Source organism: Boleophthalmus pectinirostris, unplaced genomic scaffold (genome assembly GCF_026225935.1).
Source record: "Boleophthalmus pectinirostris isolate CB_2022bp ecotype Guang Dong unplaced genomic scaffold, ASM2622593v1 HiC_scaffold_20, whole genome shotgun sequence".
NCBI lineage: Eukaryota > Metazoa > Chordata > Actinopteri > Gobiiformes > Gobiidae > Boleophthalmus > Boleophthalmus pectinirostris.
Window position 1 is genome coordinate 27,881,190 of NW_026571153.1, and position 12,671 is coordinate 27,893,860.

General features: G+C 39.5%; 1 pseudogene; it reads left to right on the forward strand.

Moving 5' to 3' along the window:
- The first annotated feature begins 3,737 nt into the window (after positions 1-3,737).
- Positions 3,738-11,264, forward strand: LOC110170124 (uncharacterized; annotated as a pseudogene).
- The last annotated feature ends 1,407 nt before the right edge of the window (positions 11,265-12,671 follow it).

The window sequence follows — 12,671 nt, forward strand, 5'->3', positions numbered from 1 at the left end:
ACCTTGAACAACCAGATCTGCTTCAAGTGTTTGGAGATCTTCTACCAGTCTGTGGTGTCAGAGCCCTGTACTTGGCTGTGGTTCTACTGGCGGAGCAGCACCAGTAAAAGGGACACTGGGCGGGTTGACAAACTGATCCGTAAAGCTGGTCACATGATCGACTGTGAGCTGGAGACATTTGTCACAGTGAAGGACATGAGGACACTGGACAAACTGCTCTGCATCATGGACACTCCTGCTCACCCACCGCACCAGACTATAAAGGGACAGATAATACTCCCTACAACTGTACAACAACTCACCCTTATGGAACAGATAATGTCCTGTCAATCATCAAATATTTTTTTCATTATGACCTTTTGTATATAGCTGAGATATTTGTATTACTTCTTTTCTACTGTATTTTTGTTTTTACATATGTTTATATAATTATGTCTTATTTGACACGTGTCTCTTGCTCTTTTTTGCTACTTATTTTGAATTTATTCAGTTTATTACCATTTATATTTTTACTCTTTGTTATTATAATATAGTGTGATGCATGAACCACTGTGTATAAGTAATTTCAATCAATAAAGTTTGTTCAAGTCTAATTCTAAGTCTGACTGCTCAGATGCTCAGGGTGCATCATTTGCACCCTACTTGTACCCAAATTCTACTTTTACCCAATTTTAAAATTTGCTCAATTAAATAAATTCTACTGGATCCACCAAGCCTCTTAAGTTCCATCCTAACAGTGTCCATAAAGCACTGGCAGAAAAATCTGTTTTTCTCAAATATAAAAAAAATAAATAATGCATTTAGGGCCACGGTGTCAATGAAAGTTGAATATAAATGTTGCTGTTCCGCATCTTTTGGTACCAATCTTCATAACTTTCTAAGATATGACAATTTGTTCAAGATTTTGAGAGTTTTGTTGTTTTTTTTTCCGATAATTATCCAATATCCACAAAGACCAACGATGAAATGAGAGAAATAAAGATTGTTCTGGTAACACTTTATAATAACTACACATTATTTAGCCATAATAAAGCATGATCAAAGACTTAATTAATAATGAACAAAGATTTAATTAATAATGATTCACACTTAGTAAATGTTTAATAAATGGATGAAGTTTCTTATTGATACTTTGACAAGTAGGTTACAGTGAACACGTCTGATAATGGACAGTCATAATATAATAATACCTGTATTAAAGACTTTACTTTTCACAATTCCAAGTCTTTGAGTTCTAAATGTGTTACATAACATGTTGTAGGCCCTACATTTGTTACAGTTTAGGACTTTGATTATTCAAAGTCCTTGAAGCATCAAAGAAATGACACTTTTGCCACATCTCAGAAACTAATGATGATAGAGACATAAAACTGGTACCAAAAGATACACATGTCCATACTTATATTCAACTTCCATTGGTACTATAGGGCTAAATTAATTATTTTGTATGTTATTAAAGAAAAACTGATTTTTCAGCTCAGATTTAAGGCTTCCGCAGGCACAAAACTTCAGAGGCTTGGTGGACCCAGTAAACATCAATAGAATTTCATAAAATCTCTCATGGAAGTTTACTTTGGCAAGTGTAAAAAAAATTCAACTTTACTTCAGTAGACATTAGCAATTCCAGGGCTGAAATTATCCAAATGATTCTAGTGAAGGTGTACAGAGTTTAAAAACACAGTGGAGCACTCCTTGTAACTCCTTTGAATGAAACAAAACACATCTCCAGGTCTGTTTGTGACGAGGAAAATAGCATCATATGGACCCTTTAATTTGTATTTTTATTTATTTATTATAAGTTTTTTATGAGCCACTGCTGGCCTGGAACACAAATCCATTTTCAAACAATTTTCAAAACTCAGCAGTAGTCAGATTTGTTATTTGTGGTGTATGAATGTGCGTGTGAAGGGGTGAGTGGTTCCTTGTTGTAATGCGCTTTGAGTGCCTTGAAGGAGGAAAAGCGCTATAGAAAAATGTGACCATTTACCTTTTACCATTTGCTTGGACAGATGTTGGCCTAAGGATGTGGTTATTGAGTCTGAAAAGGCGTAGCAGAGAGTGAACTACATTTCCTCCACAACAACACATTCTTTCAACATTGGGCACGTAAGACAAAGTGAGTCGGACATTTTTATCATGTTGCTTTTAAAGACATTTCTAATCACAGGTGAAGAGGGAGAAGCCCAACCAAAGACAGGAGTCAGCTACACACTCTATATGTTCATTCACAGATGTTTGAGCAGATGTTAACCTTTTATTCTTGAGTAACCCTTTAGTCTGTCTTTATCAAATAGCTCTGTTGCATTTTATGATGTCATGAAGTGGTAATTTTCAAAGAACAGCTCCTTTTTCAACTTTACTTCAGTAGACATTGGCAATTCCAGTTCTGAAATTATCCAAACGATTCTAGTCAAGGTGTACAGAGTTTAAAACACAGTGGAGCACTCCTTGTATGACCACATGATGACATCACAAAGTGGAACAGAGTTTTTTCAGTTTGAGAGAAGAATTCAGTCTAAATGTGCAGGGTTTGTGTGTTAAACGTGAATGAAACAAAACAAAGTCCAGGTCTGTTTGTGACGAGGAAAATAGCATCTTATAGACCAGTGGTGCTCAATACGTCGATCGTGATCTACCAGTCGATTGCCAAGGTCGTGTGGGTAGATCTTAGTCTCGTCTCGGACTCGCGTTTGGACTCGGTCTTGTCTCTCACTCAAGGTCTGACACTCAACAAGTGCGATCATATTTCATTACGGCCGCTGCTGTTGGTAATAAACTTGTAGCGGGGTGCAGGAGCGTGTGGGGCGTCTCAGTGCAGCCTGTGCGCTCATTTGAAACCCGCGGAGACTCTACGGCACATCACAAACACACACGCTCCCTATGCACGGCTCGTCTGCAACAGCGTGTGCCCTCGTGTACCAGCGTGCATCACAGGGCAGGTTCAACTTCCTAAACATCCTACCTGTCCATCTGCCTCACGTCAGCACGCCGCCCCTCGCCTTTTCACGCTCTCGCTCCTTCCTGCGTACAGCCAACACAAGCCCCTCCCACAGTGCGGCTGATTAGAAGAGCAAGACCAAACGTGAAGCAAAAACGAGTCTAAATTTGTGTTCCAGTGTTGGCACAAAGCAGGTCTACAGCATAGAGCGGATCTACAGAACAGACCTACTGCCACATTTGGCTGAAGTTTGCCTAACAAAAGTGCACAAATGCATCTGTGTTTGTCACGATGTGCGTTTGGTTTTGTAAATGTGCAGAGGCTGGTAAATATCACTGCAAAACCAGAAAAGAATGTAACTCCAGTTTGGAACTTTAAAAAATAGGTTTAAAAATCTTCCTTCACTTTTTTCACAGTGTTGTGTAAAGTGTGAGAGGAAGTTTTCTTAAAGAAGAGGTTCTCAAACTGTGGGTGAGGCAGAGTGTTTCAGAGCAGTTTACTTGGCTTTGTATTAGGTAGATCATTTTGACTTGGTCATTTTGTAAGTAGCTCACATGCTGAAAAAGTGTGAGCACCACTGATATAGACCCTTTAATTTAATTAGTAATTTTCTTCTTTTTTTTTCTTTTTTTTTTAATAAACCACTGCAGGCCTGGAACCATTTTCAAACAATATTCAAAACTCAGCAGTAGTCAGATTTGCTTGGCCAGATGTTGGTCTAAGGATGTGGTTATCGAGTCTGAAAAGGCGTAGCAGAGAGTGAACTACATTTCCTCCACAACAACATATTCTTTCGACATTGGGCACGTAAGACAAAGTGGGTCAGACATTTTCATCATGTTGCTTTTAAAAACATTTCTAATCACAGGTAAGTTTTTATTTATTAACTTTTATAAACCATTACACACTAGGAACAATTCAAAACGACTCAATTCTATCTGTGTATTTAGGTCTTGTCTTCACATCCACATGCTCTCACTTAAGTGGAAGTTTCGTGGTGCACAATGTCGGCGATCACATCACCCTGACCTGCTCCATTTCTGAAAAATCCGACATCATGTATTGGTTTAGGCAGAATGTCGGGCACGTCCCTACGCTTATATCTACTCTTTATTCGTTCGACAAAAGGGGGATGTTTTACGGTGAATTCGCCAACAATGAGAGGTTCGGTTTGACTCCTGACAACCGCCTGAACATTTCGAAGTTGCAAGTTACCGACACGGCCACGTACTACTGCGCCTCGAGCCAACTGTACAAGCTCACCTTCTCGGAGGAGACCAATGTAGTTGTGAGAGGAACTGATTCGTACATCGAAGCAGAGATTCATCAGTCTCCAAATGAGGGCACAGAACCGGGGAAATCTGTGGTTTTAAACTGCAGCGTTCAGACTGAGAGTTGCGAAGGACGACACAGGGTTCACTGGTTCAAGCAGTTTGAGGAATCGGTTGCGGGGTTGCTTTACAGCCACGGAGGAAGCGCCGATCAGTGTGAGAACAACAACGGACAGTCCAACCAACTCCTGTGTCTACAGCCTCCCCGTTCACAACGCGAGCTCAGAGCAGACTGGGACCTACTACTGCGCTGTGGCCGCCTGTGGACACCTGCTCTTTGGGAAGGGAACCAAACTGAACGGTAAGCAAATTCAGACATTTTGAAATACGTATTTATACGGTGTTAGGACTAAAGAGGAAATAAGCAACGATTAAAGCAAGAGCAAAAAGAGGACCTGAATGAAGAAAAAAAGATGTTATTGTCTGTGTATTTGAGCAGAATGTCCAGTCCAGACAGATGAGCAGTTCTTGAGGTCAAAATTAGACAGCTGTGTTCTACTTGCATCTAAGGACCTGTTTACATGGAAGCAAACAATGACACAATATTTTATCAGAAGTGCGTTTCGTTTAGACGGTGATGGTGTTTTTGGGACTTAAAAATGCAAAAATCTAAAACCACCCTCCAGAGTGGAAAAGCTGAAACCACTCCGCTGTAGTGTTTCCATCTACACTGCCCAAAACGCAACACTCTGGTCAGATCTGTTCAGGTCGTGTACGCGTTTACGTCACATACATACAGTACACACAAACCTGACATGCATACACAATCCAATTCCACACACTTTTGTGTCACTGTATGCACACAGATTTCCTCCCAAAAACGCTTGTCTAAACGCGGAATAAAAAGTGAAGATGCGACACCACTTTTGCTTCTTCTGTTCAGACCATCATCATATAATCCAGGGGTGTCAAACACATGGCCTGGGGGCCGGATCCGGCCCTCCAAGACCTTTAATCTGGCAGCATCTCCAGTGCCTCTGTGCGTGGCCCCTCCCACCAGAGCAGCACAAATGAAGATTGTCTCTTTTCAAACGCTCTTAAAGGACGATCGTTTTGACTGTTGAACATGACACCCTCATCAGAAAAATGTCCAACATGAGAAAAGTGGAGCCGAGTGCAGGATTTTCCAAGAAAAATTGACTTATTCCTATTTACATACAAGTTCATGTTAAAACATTGTGTTGAAATTGCATTTTTCTTAAAGTTTCAAGTTGTTCATAATTTGTAAAAGAAAGAGTTCATCAATTAATAAAGATTTCTGTAATAGATTTGTGTTTCTCTGCACAAATATTTGAATTTATTGTTATTTTTGGGGTTTATATGACATGAGTTTTCTGATCCGGCCCCTTTGGGATCAAAGTAGGTTGGATACGGCCCCCGGACCAAAATGAGTTTGACACCACTGATATAAATGTAGCCTCAGTACAAATAATTTTATTGCCTGAGTATCAGGAAATTATTCATTAGGATGCTAGTTGTTGTTAGCTTTACTGTGGTGGCAAAACTCTGCTCTGGCCTCTTAAAGTTGTGAAAAGCTCTTATAAACCCATGCCAGTGAATAATCACTATACAAGGAATCCAAGGTAAGGTAAGAGGTTTAACTCTGGACTGTGCAAACTGTTTAAGATTAACTGCAGTAATTTCCAGACAATAAGATGCTAGTTTTTGTTTGTTTTTTAACACACCATGTTGCTTATACAACAATGCTTAGCTGCATTTATAGACAGATTATTTGTTTATGAACACAGCGGATGTGCACAGGCTGAGTGCAGAAAGCACCGCTGTCTGTCCGGTTCACATGAAGTCACAGTGTTAGCTGGTGATGATGTCACCGCCACAACAGTTTATCTCCATGTGATAAAACAAGTTCTGATGCCAAATGAACATTAGTGAGTGAGAAACATCTTAATGACCTGTATGTGTTAAATGTTAAATGCAGGTGAGTGTGTAAATGACGAGAAGAAACGTCTCAAACTTAAGTAGTCGGACATGAACTCATACCTGATACATACACCTGTCCCCGCCCCCCGAGAGAGCCTGAAATCGGGTGAAATCCTACAAGACACTGACATGATACAGACAGAACAGAGACTCTTTCTGCAGGAGACATGCACAGTAGTCTAGTAGCAATAGTCTGATAATCCCTCTAGAAAATATAGATAGAGTTTTACAGGCTAAGGCATGTTAGACTCCAGCTACAGGCTATAGAGACACAATTTATTTAAAATGTTATATGTTTGTATTAATGTTATATTCTGCTTTTTCTGGATTCAACGTTTAAGCAAAACTATTAATTAAACAGGGGTGCAAGAGTGAACTACAGGCTTGCTGTTTTATTGCCATGTTACAGTCATGTCACAGGCACTGTTTGGAAAAAACATGTACCGGTATTTAATCCTTATATTGTGTTAGGGTCAAAATTGACCCGTTTTCAAGTTTAGGTATGTAAAAACTGCCATTTGCTTTTTTGTACTGGAACGAGGCTTCATCTAATCCTCAGACACAACTATTTTAATGCAACGAAATACATTTTCACCATTTTAGTAAATATTAAAGGTCTCAAAAAAAAAGTGACATTTGTGGTGTTACGGAATAATGGCTGTTTTATGCATCACTTACAAGCTGTAGGCTGCTCTGTGGATCAAATATGGCTCAGTGTGTCCCAACACACACACACATACAGGCCCCTTCACCACATTCCACAACATGAACTCAAACTTTCTCGTAGAAACTAGATACACAGACACATACACACGCACGCACACACACACATGCACACACACACACGCGCACGTGCGTAAACACCACACACACCGGCTCCCCTCACCACCCCTCCCCCACGTGAACTCAAACTTTCTCATAGAATCTATATTCACACACACACACACAAATAAAAAGGTCGTCTTCACCCATGTGAACTCTTCTCTTTCTTGCAGCACACTGACACATTTTGAATCAAAAATAAACCTTGTCATATATAAACAGGGTTTTAGTGAGATATTATCAGCTGTATCTGTTGCAGCATCAGTCAACATGAGCAGGTTCACTGTTTATGAGGCGCTGGATCAGATTTTTGTTCATGACAGTGATTCTGAAGACAGAGAGGAAAGTGAAGCTGAGGAAGATGTATCTGAGGATGAGGACACAGACTGAATAAAAGAAGTGGACTAAGTGAGTGTGACGTCACCCACAGCATTTGGCGCCGCTCAAATGAAGCTCACGGTTACAGGAGCGAATCTAGAGCCAGGTTATGAATAGAATTTTTTGGACAAACAAAACAGCCAAAAAATAAAAATAAAAATCAGGATCATGTGTCGCAGGTTAATACGTATATTTTAAGACCAAAATGAGGAGGTTCACAGCAGCAGGTACAGAGAGAAGGACGACAAGATCCTAACATAAGTCAATTGGAGCCAGAGTCAGAAGGAGCCGGAAGAGCCTCCTGGAGAACTTTCTATTTGGAACGCGGTGGCTACAGCGTTAGTTATGTCCATTCATATATACGTCTGTGGATGAGGATGAGGTTCAGTATGACCCTGAACAAGAGCACACATGTGGTGAGGAGAACCCAGATGTCACAAAGACTGAAAGAGACGTCTTCAAGTCAAGAAAAAGTGACAGTTCATGGTCACCAAGCCTCTTGACACCCAATATAATTATACTTATATAAATTAGATTTATATTATATGTATTATATATAAAATTATTATGATTATAGTATAATTATATAATATAATTACTAATTTTATCACTATAGGAAATATAATTAGTGAATTTAAGCAGTTTTTGTAATCAAAAACGAGTGGTATATTTTAAGATAAAAGGTTTGTGGAGCCAAAAAAAAAAAAAAAATTAAAAGTGTTTCCATGGACATGAACACATACTAAGTTAATTATGAGATGAAAAACAATATTGGATGATAACTAGTGTTTTTAAGTATTTTCAGGCTGAGTTAAATCACGGGTCAAATTTGACCCGATAACACTAAAGACGCGTGTAGCTTTCTAACACAATACAAGGGTTAATTAAATTTAATTTATCTTTCTGTGTAAATATCTCAAGTTAGAATGTGGACACCTGCGGCTTATAGACAAGTGCGCCTTATATATGTACTTTTTTTTTCTTCTTAAATTGAGTTGATGCATCTTATATTCAGGTGAGCTCACTAAATTAAAATTATGATAGTTTAGGTGAAGGTGCACTTTACTGTCCCTGTGGAGAAATTTGACCTCTACATTTAACCCATATTCCAAGCTGCCAGGACCTCAGGATCAGGAGACTCATCTCTGTGGTCTTGTTTCTAGGTTTGGTCAGATGGAGAAAAACGGGGTTGAAGGAGAAAAACAAAGTACTCAGAGGAAACCTGCCCAAACACAGGGAGAAACACTAGAAACTCTGCACAGAAAGATCTGGATGACCTGGGAATCAAACCCAGAACCACACCAAGCACATTTAACCAGGACCTGTACTAATAAAAAAACAAAAAGATCTGGAACTAAAGCTCATAAAAGAAGGACTTAACCTACGTGCTTCCTTTCAGGGGCCAGTGTGTAACTGTCACAATAAGTGAGTAAGTAAATGACTAGCATGGTAACAGTGGACTTCCTGACACACCAATGACAACACACTTATTTTGAGCTGAAGAGCTGCTTTACACTATATCTGTACTGAGGCATAACAGTTTTTTACTTAATTACATGAAGTAAATCAGGTACATGAACATTTTCATCTTGAGGAGTTTCTGTCACATTTAAACGTCTGAGTTAGAATTTGTATTATTATGAACTGACTTTGTTTTGTTTTGTTCATGTAGTTTTAACAGAATCGGCCCAGGTCACCGTCCTGAGTGCTGCGCTGACGTTCACTTCTGTTGTGGTTGTTCTTCTGGCTCTTCTTATCTGCATCTTAAACAAGAGGAAGAAGCACAGGTTTGTTCTTGATGTTTTTAATGTGTTCAAATGAAATCTGGAGATTGTGTTAAGACACTGTTTTCTTTCCAGAGTCGTACATCCGTTTCAACCTCTTATAAAAGCATATCAGAGGTAGGTTTGCTTTCTATGGCACTATGTTCATTCAATCACAAAAATGATTCACTTTTTTATCATGTTATAACGTTATTCCCACTAGGGTTGGGCGGTATCCAAATTTTGATGCCGTGAAACCTTCTCAGGATTTTATACGGTATTGCCAAATGTTTTAGTATGATTTTGGTAAACTATGAAGCCACACTTGCAGCCTATACGTGTGTAACCTTGTAAAACCATAGCCACGTGTCAATGCAAGTGCAGCTCCACTGGCAGCTGCAGAAGGACGTAAACACGCGGCACTGGCTCTGTGTTTATCAATGGGAAAGAAGATCAAACTTGACTGGGTGCGTTTAACCACTTGTAGGTCCACAGTGAAACTAACAACTGAACAGACTTGTATTTACCTTCTATACAGGCTCACCACGGCAAACGCCAGGATTTCAAAAGTAAATGTTAAAGCACTTATTAACACGACACAGAACTGCCCCAGGAGCATGATGTGCTGATGGTAAACACACAAATACAACCAAAGATTCATGCTCTCTGTATTTTGACGCCTATGCTCGCGTAGAGCATAAAAAAATAGGATAGATCCTATTTTCTGAAATCTACGCATGCAGAATGTGCTGCTCCATACGCGCACCGCCCTCATTCACTTTCCATGCATTCTAAAAGTTACGCATCCAAAAGTTGCAGTTTTTACGCTCGAGTAGAGTAGAGCGAATTATGCACATGCAGTGGAACCAGGCCCATAATCTCTGAAAAGTTAAAACACGAACTGTCTCCAACTCGACATGCACAGAACAGACTCACCGTCAGCTGCACTATCCTCACAGAAAAAAATCATATATTACACTGAAAAAAACATATCTTCCACTGAGTCGTGTCCTTTAGTCCAACAAAAGTTGAACCGGATCAGCCGCACAAGGAGCGAGCTGTTTTTTATCAGCGCTTACAGTTCATGCAAATTAGCCATGTGGTTTTAAGTTTCGTTTCTGTAAAACGTAAAGAAATGTGCGCCTGAAGCCAACTCTCTTGCAGCCGGACTTGCCGTCTTGTCTCGGTCTCTTATGAGTGTCACGTGACAGCGGAATGAAACTAATTGAATGTCATCTCCCCAAGAAACATTATAGATACTATTAGTTTTAAATCGTGATAGCATTAAACTGAAAATACAACCACTCATTCATTTGTGCAGCAAAAACACATTTAGATATCAGTAAATTATAATATAATATTAGGTCCTTATGCACTTCAGATTCTTTTTAATGATGGTAATGAAACTAATACCATTGCTATTTTTTGATACTGCGGTATACCGTAATACCATATCACTGCCCAACCCTAATTCCCTCATGAAAATGTGCCTGAATTGTTTAAAGTGTCATCCATATATGTTTGAGTCATGTCTCCCAGGGCCTGTCTGAACCCTCCTCTACAGTCAGTACACTCCTGTCCAAGGCTCCAGCGCTGCCATTTTCAGGTTTGTGAAGATGTAGTGTATTGATTTGTATATTTTAAATATACAAATCAAGACACTACAACTTCACAAACCTGATGAATGTGCAGCAGTTTCATCAGCACCGTGCTCCCTGATTGTGTTGTGATAGTGCTCTGAAGAGGGAGTGACTTAGCATGGGGAGCAAGAAGAGGGGGGACTCAGAGCATAAAAAAGAAAATTAAAATTATTATAATATATTGTTTGTGGCGGGGCAAATGTGCACAACAGTAGTAGTTCCTCAGATTGTATCTTGCTGAACAGCAGAGTAAGATAAGATAAGATTATCCAGAATAAAGCTGCAGTGTCTCTACATGATGATAGTTTGTGCTTTTGTGTTTTTATTCCACTAGACGATCAAAAAAGGAGATGTTCTTTACTATGTGGCCGTGGAGCAGAGGAAGAGTCAGAGGTCCAGAAGACACAGGGACGACACCTGGAGTGAATGTGTCTATTTCAACGTCCAGTAGAGAAGAAAGAGTACAGAGTGACCTGGGGCCTCGTGGAGGGGCTCATGGCCTCGCTTCAAGCCCTGTGCTTAAGAATCACTGCAGGTTTAATCTTGATGTTTACTTTAAAATGAAATGAGATTTTATGTATAAATCATGTTTTATTAACTGTTAATCATGAGATATTGGAGTTCCCTCACCATTATTTAGCTCAGAGTTGTATTCTGATTGACCCGTGCATGTTTGACTAATCCTGCAGTGGCTTGTGTGTTTTCATCTGCCCCTTACCCCCACTGCTCTGAACTTATTTGCAGTAATGAAACAAATAAATCAGACTTTAAATTAGAAAAATCACTGATTTTTTTTTTTTTTTAAGGACTTACATTGCAACAGTGAAAATGCTTTTATAATAATGTTTTTCATAAAGCTCAGACCCTCCAGAATTCCCTCCCTGAGCTGCAGAGGCTGCACTAGCACTGATTCAGGATTGGTGCAGGTGTTGGAGTTTAGGTAGAGACCATTCAGATCAGAGCAGAGACTTTTTAGGTTTAAACACACTGGATTTCATGTGAGACTGATTCTGCTTTCTGATTGGATAATCATCTTGAAAACCAAAACACCAAATCATAACAGAGAAATGGAACATCATGCTCTTGTAATTAAGAATAAATTCTCATTACATTTGTTATCAGTATTGTTTGATTTGAACATTTGTACCTTGTATCTGGGGACAGAGATGGTTCAAGTTTATGATCTTTAAAACAATCTTTATAATCTTGCATACAGTTAGTTTAAATTCATTTTACCATCTCCAAATACAAAATAAATAATGAACATTTCAAGTTACACATCAACAAAAGCATCACCACACACAACCAAACAGTGTGAACAGAGCAAGCAGGAAGCCCGAAAAATCCCCTCCTGTCTATAATGACAGCGTCTGTAGCGTGCAAACTGTCCGGCGGTGAGCTTGGTGTCAGCCGCTTTCTCTTGGTCTGAGGTGAGATGTGCGAATGATGGTAAAACTGTTTCCACTGGTGGAAAATAAACACAGGAAGTACCGCTCTGCAAGCGTTAAGACCACTATCAATGCTCTCATCGCAAAATAAACTGTCTATCTCTATCTCTATCTCCATCATGATTTGAAATTCAAGATCAGATTCTGTTGCAAATGACGGTGCATTGGTGAAATGTTGAAATGTTGCATGCATCGAAAAGTTATTTGTTGTGCCGTTGTTGTGGACGGTGTTATTGTGAGAGGACCAGTTAGCTTTGTGGTTTCAACAGGATGTCTCCAAAAAGAAGACGGGGGCTAGATGATTATCTCGACTGTATCAAGGTATGAGACGCAACAGGAGGATGAAAAGCACATTCAGTTTGCAAATTCAAACTTGTGCTATGTAACTTATCCAGAAATAATATTGCTTT